We start from the raw sequence: 10,197 nt of genomic DNA, 5'->3' as shown, positions 1-10,197 counted from the left end.
CTGAATTAGGCACTAAGGCTCCCCATACAATGAATGAGGAGAGATAGGTGCCTTAGAACTTGAACCCACAAAAGCCAGCACACTAGCGGGGAGCTGTTTAAGCTAGCCAGTGGGAGATGCCAAGGAGTGTGGTGTATGCTAAACCCAGTCCCTCTTATAGAATTCAGTGCCTAAGTTTGGGCTGCAGGGAGGTGCCTATCGCTGCTTGCGATCCACAGCCAAGAAACCCTCTCCTGGAGCTGAACAGCTTAGACACCAAAGCAATTCTTGCAAAAATTGCCAGAGAAGGCACCTCCCTTTCAAACCAGTGGTTAAAGCATGCACGCATAATGGGCAAGACCAAAGTTCAATTTCCCCTCTGCCTGATGGGGAGAAAGGATTTGAATAGAAGGCTCTCACCTCTCAGGAGAGCACCCTAACTACTGAGCTATAGAATAGTCTGATCCCTCACTCTCTCCTGTTGAAGTGGTTCCACTTTTTATAAATATTTAAATAGTTACTGTGTCAGAGAACAATTAAGAGTGACTCTCTAGCCTGATGGTTAGGTACCCACCTGGGAGATACTGTAGACCTGGCTTGGCATTAGTTATTAAACATAAGAGAGGCCTCTTTTTTTTCTTTTTTTCTTTTTTTTTGAAGACAGTATTAGGGAGGAAAATAGATTAGCAGGCTGAAAACAGAAAGTGTATGCTAACTAAGATAGGTCAGGGAGCTAAGAAACAGAATGTCTGAACTAGCTAAAATAAAAGGATGGAATTCCCATGGAACCGTTTACAAAGAACAACATAACAATGGACAAGGTATGTGGGGAATGTAAAGATGACTTAAAGAGTAGGTCGAACATGGACGGTGCATGGACAGAGCATGCTGTAAAGAGATTAGTTCCTAGAACATAATCAAACCAATTCCAAACTGTGTAATGCAATGTATAGAAAATGCAATAAAATGGGTAAATGTATATGAAAGGAGAGAGTTTCTATGCAACTTTGATTCTCATGTACACTGCACCCATCCTCTTCATTTGAGTCTGATCAACTCAGCCTAGCATTTCTGTATGCCAAATAAAGATACCCTAGTGACAAAGCCTGAAGTCAAACTGAGTTCTTGGGAAAACAAGTAAAAACAGGTCTTAAAAGGAATCCAAATAGATATGAAACCAGCATCCAGTCTTCTTCATCCAATGGCTATTTATCCAAAATGGAATGGCTTCATAGAATCATAGAATCATAGAATATCAGGGTTGGAAGGGACCCCAGAAGGTCATCTAGTCCAACCCCCTGCTCAAAGCAGGACCAAGTCCCAGTTAAATCATCCCAGCCAGGGCTTTGTCAAGCCTGACCTTAAAAACCTCTAAGGAAGGAGATTCTACCACCTCCCTAGGTAACGCATTCCAGTGTTTCACCACCCTCTTAGTGAAAAAGTTTTTCCTAATATCCAATCTAAACCTCCCCCATTGCAACTTGAGACCATTACTCCTCGTTCTGTCATCTGCTACCATTGAGAACAGTCTAGAGCCATCCTCTTTGAAACCCCCTTTCAGGTAGTTGAAAGCAGCTATCAAATCCCCCCTCATTCTTCTCTTCTGCAGACTAAACAATCCCAGCTCCCTCAGCCTCTCCTCATAAGTCATGTGCTCTAGACCCCTAATCATTTTTGTTGCCCTTCGCTGTACTCTTTCCAATTTATCCACATCCTTCCTGTAGTGTGGGGCCCAAAACTGGACACAGTACTCCAGATGAGGCCTCACCAGTGTCGAATAGAGGGGAACGATCACGTCCCTCGATCTGCTCGCTATGCCCCTACTTATACATCCCAAAATGCCATTGGCCTTCTTGGCAACAAGGGCACACTGCTGACTCATATCCAGCTTCTCGTCCACTGTCACCCCTAGGTCCTTTTCCGCAGAACTGCTGCCGAGCCATTCGGTCCCTAGTCTGTAGCGGTGCATTGGATTCTTCCATCCTAAGTGCAGGACCCTGCATTTATCCTTATTGAACCTCATTAGATTTCTTTTGGCCCAATCCTCCAATTTGTCTAGGTCCTTCTGTATCCTATCCCTCCCCTCCAGCGTATCTACCACTCCTCCCAGTTTAGTATCATCCGCAAATTTGCTGAGAGTGCAATCCACACCATCCTCCAGATCATTTATGAAGATATTGAACAAAACGGGCCCCAGGACCGACCCCTGGGGCACTCCACTTGACACCGGCTGCCAACTAGACATGGAGCCATTGATCACTACCCGTTGAGCCCGACAATCTAGCCAGCTTTCTAGCCACCTTATAGTGCATTCATCCAGCCCATACTTCCTTAACTTGCTGACAAGAATGCTGTGGGAGACCGTGTCAAAAGCTTTGCTAAAGTCAAGAAACAATACATCCACTGCTTTCCCTTCATCCACAGAACCAGTAATCTCATCATAAAAGGCGATTAGATTAGTCAGGCATGACCTTCCCTTGGTGAATCCATGCTGACTGTTCCTGATCACTTTCCTCTCCTCTAAGTGCTTCAGGATTGATTCTTTGAGGACCTGCTCCATGATTTTTCCAGGGACTGAGGTGAGGCTGACCGGCCTTTAGTTCCCAGGATCCTCCTTCTTCCCTTTTTTAAAGATGGGCACTACATTAGCCTTTTTCCAGTCATCCGGGACTTCCCCCGTTCGCCACGAGTTTTCAAAGATAATGGCCAAGGGCTCTGCAATCACAGCCGCCAATTCCTTCAGCACTCTCGGATGCAATTCGTCCGGCCCCATGGACTTGTGCACGTCCAGCTTTTCTAAATAGTCCCTAACCACCTCTATCTCTACAGAGGGCTGGCCATCTCTTCCCCGTTTTGTGTTACCCAGCACAGCAGTCTGGGAGCTGACCTTGTTAGTGAAAACAGAGGCAAAAAAAGCATTGAGTACATTAGCTTTTTCCACATCCTCTGTCACTAGCTTGCCTCCCTCATTCAGTAAGGGGCCCACACTTTCCTTGGCTTTCTTCTTGTTGCCAACATACCTGAAGAAACCCTTCTTGTTACTCTTGACATCTCTTGCTAGCTGCAGCTCCAGGTGCGATTTGGCCCTCCTGATATCTTTCCTACATGCCCGAGCAATATTTTTATACTCTTCCCTGGTCATATGTCCAACCTTCCACTTCTTGTAAGCTTCTTTTTTATGTTTAAGATCCGCTAGGATTTCACCATTAAGCCAAGCTGGTCGCCTGCCATATTTACTATTCTTTCGACTCATCGGGATGGTTTGTCCCTGTAACCTCAACAGGGATTCCTTGAAATACAGCCAGCTCTCCTGGACTCCCTTCCCTTTCATGTTAGTCCCCCAGGGGATCCTGGCCATCTGTTCCCTGAGGGAGTCAAAGTCTGCTTTCCTGAAGTCCAGGGTCCGTATCCTGCTGCTTACCTTTCTTCCCTGCGTCAGGATCCTGAACTCAACCAACTCATGGTCACTGCCTCCCAGATTCCCATCCACTTTTGCTTCCCCCACTAATTCTACCCGGTTTGTGAGCAGCAGGTCAAGAAAAGCGCTCCCCCTAGTTGGCTCCCCTAGCACTTGCACCAGGAAATTGTCCCCTACGCTTTCCAAAAACTTCCTGGATTGTCTATGCACCGCTGTATTGCTCTCCCAGCAGATATCAGGAAAATTAAAGTCACCCATGAGAATCAGGGCATGCGATCTAGTAGCTTCCGTGAGTTGCCGGAAGAAAGCCTCATCCACCTCATCCCCCTGGTCCGGTGGTCTATAGCAGACTCCCACCATGACATCATTCTTGTTGCACACACTTCTAAACTTAATCCAGAGACACTCAGGTTTTTCCACAGTTTCGTACCGGAGCTCTGAGCAGTCATACTGCTCCCTTACATACAGTGCTACTCCCCCACCTTTTCTGCCCTGCCTGTCCTTCCTGAACAGTTTATAACCATCCATGACTGTACTCCAGTCATGTGAGTTATCCCACCAAGTCTCTGTTATTCCAATCACGTCATAATTCCTTGACAACACCAGGACCTCCAGTTCTCCCTGCTTGTTTCCAAGGCTTTGTGCATTTGTATATAAGCACTTGAGATAACCTGTTGATCGCCCCTCATTCCCAGTATGAGGCAGGAGCCCTCCCCTCACAGACCTTCCTGCCTGTGCTTCCTCCCGGTATCCCGCTTTCCCACTTACCTCAGGGCTTTGGTCTCCTTCCCCCGGTGAACCTAGTTTAAAGCCCTCCTCACTAGGTTAGCCAGCCTGCTGGCAAAGATGTTCTTCCCTCTCTTCGTAAGATGGAGCCCGTCTCTGCCCAGCACTCCTCCTTCATGGAACACCATCCCATGGTCAAAGAATCCAAAGCCTTCTCTCCGACACCACCTGCGTAGCCATTCGTTGACCTCCACGATTCGACGGTCCCTACCCAGGCCTTTTCCTTCCACGGGGAGGATGGACGAGAACACCACTTGCGCCTCCAACTCCTTTATCCTTCTTCCCAGAGCCACGTAGTCCGCAGTGATCCGCTCAAGGTCATTCTTGGCAGTATCATTGGTGCCCACGTGGAGAAGCAGGAAGGGGTAGCGATCCGAGGGCTTGATGAGTCTCGGCAGTCTCTCCGTCACATCACGAATCTTAGCCCCTGGCAAGCAGCAGACTTCTCGGTTTTCCCGGTCAGGGCGGCAGATAGATGACTCAGTCCCCCGGAGGAGAGAGTCCCCGACCACCACCACCCGCCTTCTCCTCTTGGGAGTGGTGGTCGTGGAACCCCCAACCTCAGGACATCGCATCTCATGCCTCCCAACCAGCGGAGTCTCCTTCCGCTTTCTCCCCCCAGACATATCATCTGGTCCACTCTCCGCATTGGTACCTGTGGAGAGAACATGAAAGCGGTTAGTTACCTGTGTCTGTGTTACTGGAACCCGGACATTCCGCTTACCTCTTCTGGAGGTCACATGTTGCCAAGCTTCTTCACTGGCCTCTTGGCTCCTCTGTGCAACCTGCTCTACATCTTTAGAGCTTTGTGCCCCTAGAAGGCTATCCTGAGTTTGGTCCAGAAAATCCTCAGTCTCTCGTATACAACGCAGGGTCGTTACCTGTTGCTCCAGACCTTCAATCTTCTCTTCCAATATGGAGACCAGCTTGCACTTTGTACAGACAAAGTCGCTTCTGTCCTGTGGAAGAAAGACAAACATGGCACATCCAGTGCAGGTCACAACAGCTGAATCCCCCCCTTCCATATCACCTACCTACTATGAGCTTCCTCAGAGACGTTGGCAAGATGTAAGCCTCACTGGGCTCACTCCAGGCGAACTCCCAGGCAAACTCCTGCTGTGAGCTGCTCTGCTGTCCCCGCTGCTCAGCTGCTCAGCTGGTTCGCGAGGCTCTGGCTATTTTTAAACAGCCAGGCTTCCCTGACGCAAACACACAGACACCCTAATGCCCGCCCCCTGCAGGCTAGCAGCCAATCAGACACTCACTCAGGCTCCCTCCCAGCAAACACACGCTCGGATACTTCCTCAGCAAGCAAACACACACACTCGGATACTTACCAGTCCCAGGCAAACTCCTGCTGTGAGCTGCTCTGCTGTCCCCGCTGCTCCGCTGGTTCGCTGCCGCTTCAATAGGAGAGACTTCAATATGAGAGGCCAGTGGTTAGGGAACTCTTCTGAGATGTGGGAGAACCCTTCTCAAAACCTCTTGCCTAATCATGCAGTGGGGGGAATTGAGCCTGGGTGTCCCACATCCTGGCTGAGTGCTCTAACCACTGAGCTAAAAGTTGAAAAGGAGACACCTCCCTACCCAGCCAGATTTTGAATGGGGCCCCAGGTCAGGCCCCACAGGAAAGTTAGGTGGAGGAACACCTGTCTTCTCCTAGTTTGAGAATCATGTTGGGCTTAGGCATGAGATAGGCTAAAGAGGGACAGCAGTGTGCATGTTCCAAAACAGAAACTTAGGCACTTAGAGAACTTTTACAGCAAAAATTTAGGTGCCAAGTGAGTTTACGCACCTACAGAGTTTAGGTGACAGCCAAGTGGAGGGGCTTTGTGGACTGCAGTGGCGCTTAAAACTAGGACTTAGGCACCTAAGTCTCTTTGTGGATCTGGGACTCCTTCCCCACACTCTTGATAATCCCACGGTAACTACCTCTGAAAGATGCTGTTGTTGATTGAGCAGAGAAGATGAGGGGGGATTTTCCAGCATTGTTTCCTCTCCTCTACCAGGGCTCCTGAAGCACTATGGAGAAGGGACAAAGCTGATTATCCCTCAGAAGTTCATGTACAAGTCCACCAGTTCTTCAGGCTGCCTGCTGGAACCATGGCTTGATTCTTCTTCCAAATTACACCCACTACGGCGTTTCTCCATCAGAGGCTGACAGTACTCATGGGGGCATTTCTTCAACCTCTCTCCTTCCTTTCAGAAACTCACATTCTCCCACATAGCTTGAAAACTCCATTCATTACTTCCCTAGTGGGAAGCTTTTCTGGACTAGAATGGGTCCCTAAGCTATTAATTTATGTGGAATGTAAGATTTCATTGAAAAACAATTAAGTTTGTAGCCATTATAATATTGCCAATCCCAAGCATGCAATTATTATGTGAACCCCCCCAATCCTAAAATTGGCTTGAACATCAAGAGATTTTAAATAAGTGCATTTAGTGCGGAGGTTAACCCTTTCCTTTTTGAACCTTCAGAATATACTCAAGTCACAGTTTAAAGCATTTCTCCACAACCATGAGGGCTAGGAACTTATTTTTTTTCATCCATGAAAGCCAAGATTCTCATATTCACATGAATCCAGGGGCTGAAGCTTTAAGAAAATGCCCCAATATACTAAGAGTTGGCAACACTGGCAGATCATTTATTTCAAATCTGGAAGGTCAACTGATGCAACTGATGCAATATTGTCTTTCTGGTGGCTCCAGTCTATCCATTGCTGCTCCTACCCTTTCAAAGCAGCAGCCAGTGAAACCAAGACATGGATCGGTTTCTCTGTTGTTGTTCAGAACCACACAGGCAGCTGTGGAACTGTCAGGAAAGTCAGTTTTATCTTGTTGCTGCTTGGGGAAACAGGCACTGGAATTATTCGCAAAGAAGGAAAACCAAAAGAAATAAAAGTCTGGGGGATGGGAAAAGTAGAAGAGACCTTATTTATCCCTACCTCTAACAGCAGCCACAAAAATCAGAAGAAGACAGAAAGCAGTTCCTCTCTGCCCCCCTTTTCAGTTGTATGGGGTGGATGAGTGACAATGTAGTTACTGGATACTGATCCATGTCAAAGCCAGGTACATTTGCTAAATAGGCCAGATGTATTTGCCTTTAGGGTCCTGACCCAGGCCATGTTACTGTGGCCAAGAAATAGTTTAAATTTCTTTCCCACAACCCTGTGTGTACAACAGGATGCACGAGGGAGATGACTGGAGCTGCAAGTTTGTAATACACTGATTAATCATCTGGAGAAAAAAAACATGTTGATGGAAATCCCATCACTCTCCCCCTTCCCAGCAGTGTGGGTTGCAGGAGAGGGGTTTTTTCCTCAGGGCACTGACCCTGCAATCTCACAGAGCACCTATTTCCCATTTGTCTATATCTATCTACTTCCAGTTAGTAGGTTTTGGGTATATATCCTTCCATCTCTCTTCAATCAGCTAAGTTCAACACTCCACTATTGTAAGTTGCAATAGTGATAGTTCACAAATAAAAAATAACATTAAAAAAGCAGAGCTATCATAAAAAGTGTACAGAAAACAGAACCTGAGATGGTTCTGATATAACCTTTGTTGCTATCTTTAGCCATGCTATGGTTTCATGTAACCTTTAAGGAACTGATGGCATACTTTATTTACCCTGTATGCCACTGTACATACTTATGGTACTGTATATATAACTAGAAATGCTGTTCATACACTTTCAGACTGATGGGAAGGTGAAGTCTTTCATGAAGGACTGGTCTTCTGAAACTTCCAGCTGTGTCTTGTAGATCCCAAGAGTTTTGGATAATCACCCGCATGTGGTATTACATTTGCTTATAATGGGTAACATGGAAGGTCCAAAAAAGTTAAAATTACACTTAATTTGACCCGCAGCCATGGATAATAAGCAGATGAGATGGTTCAGATACCTCCATTTTAAACATTTGCTTCTCTATTTAAATGGATTTTTTTCATAGCTCTTGTACCTAAAGACGATGAATATTCTGCCTGTAACATCAGCTGCAGAAGCAGCTGTGACTCCAACTGATTTTCTTCCCAGAGGTAAGTATAGCAACAAGATATTTAGATTTGGTTTTTGTTTCACCATAAGCACTTACAAATTCCTGACTTTTAAATAAGTTCTATTTCTCAGGACACAACATTTGAGTAGTATCGTTAAGATACTAGCTTGCTTAAAGAACAAGATGTCTGATTTTCCAATATCTCTTGTACCTGGTGTCTTTATTTATGCCTGCGCAAATCAGAATGGTAGATTTCTACACCCACTTTGCATAAATGTAAATGAGGACATACAGTTCGAAACCATGAGGAATCAGTCCTGTTGCATCTGTTCCTATACCACTGAAGTCAGAAGGAGTTTTACAATTGACTTCAACAGGAGAAAGATTGGGGCAGTTGTTCATTTAATAGTAAATTTAGGACTTGTGGATGGTGATATGTTCATAAAACACTGGAAACAGGCATTTTCTAAGGGAAAATCTACACTACCGGGCTACATTGATGCAGCTAGAGCAATGAAACCGTGCCACTGTAGTGCATCTGGAGAGAGAGAGCTCTCCCATCAGCGTAATTATTCCACTTCCGCGAGAAATGGAAGCTATGTCGACGGGAGAGCATCTCCTGCCGACCTAGTGCAGTGTGGACAGCACTTAAGTCAACGTAACTTAAGTCACTTGGGGGGTATCTTTTTCACATCTCTGAGTGATGTAAGTTAAATTTACTTAAGCAGTAGTGTAGACCAGACCTAACCAGATAATAGGGACAGTACAGGCAGTGGCAGTCCAAGTTCCCCCACATTTTGCTGTTTGTGTGCCTCAAGTGTTCTAAAGAGTAAAGTGTTTCAGGAGTGAGAAAGTGGTTTATTTTCCATGCTGATAAACCCCTTGCTGAGACAACTAGAGATGGCAATTGTTCATCTTGGTTTGCAATACAGACACCTGTCTAGTAGGAATCATCATTACTAGCTAACATCAAAGACCATTATAGAGCTATCATGAAAAAGCTAATTTAAGTTAATATTTATTAGGAATAAATTTGAATGACTGACCTCAAGATGAAAGGTAGTAAATCCCCTAACATAGTCAGTCCTGGGAATGGCTACCTTAGGTTAACAGTTGATATTTTTTTTACATGAGATTCTTTTCTAGATCAGAAAAGAGGGAGCAAGGGAACAGGAAAACAAAACAAAAAATAGGGAAACTGCTTAGGGGAAAAAGAGAGACAGCATGGACAAAACTACATGATCCTTAACTGGTATGAAAGGAAAAGTCTGCCCTTATCTCAATCAATAAAGATGCAAACATTACATTACTAATTAGATGCATCTGTCTTCTATATTCTGCTCTATTACTTTGTCACTGCTCCAGATTCTGGACTGCATCCCCTAAAGGTGAAACTATCAATACATCTCTCTTTCCTATGCCCTCTAATTGCTCATCTAATTTGCTGGCTAGTCTAAAATCTATGTTCCCAATACATGCTTTTCCATGTTTTGGTCCCTCAGTTTCCACTCCTTATAGTCTTAAAAAAAATATAAGAGAGCAATTTAGAATTCTCCACTTTTCTGATTTCTTACAACTTCATTAGTATCACACCCTTTTCATGTTTTCTTAACATATTGTGAGTTTTTAGCAAAATATTTTGTTCCTCTGTCACGATGTGTAGAATAATGACCTTTTTGATCTGATTAAATGTTGCAATCCATTCCAGTGGATTGGTAGCTGGTTCCTACAAGAAATCCAGACACCTGCTAATTGACCTATTATCTGCAAAACTCCTCCAACTTACTAATATTCAGCTTGAGACACTTCTAAACCAAACAATCGTTGAGTAATTTCCACCTCACTGATCCTATCTTATGCCTTAGGGCTGGTCTACACTAGAAAGTTAGGTATGAAAAATTCAACCCCCTGAGCGACATAGTTAAGATGACCTAAGCCCCAGAATAGACAGCTCTAGGTCAACAGAAGAATGCTTCTGTCACCCTAGGTACCACCTCTCAGAGAGGTGGATTT

This window comes from Dermochelys coriacea, chromosome 1 (assembly GCF_009764565.3).
Source record: "Dermochelys coriacea isolate rDerCor1 chromosome 1, rDerCor1.pri.v4, whole genome shotgun sequence".
In the NCBI taxonomy this organism is placed as follows: Eukaryota; Metazoa; Chordata; order Testudines; family Dermochelyidae; genus Dermochelys; species Dermochelys coriacea.
This window is presented reverse-complemented; position numbering follows the sequence as displayed.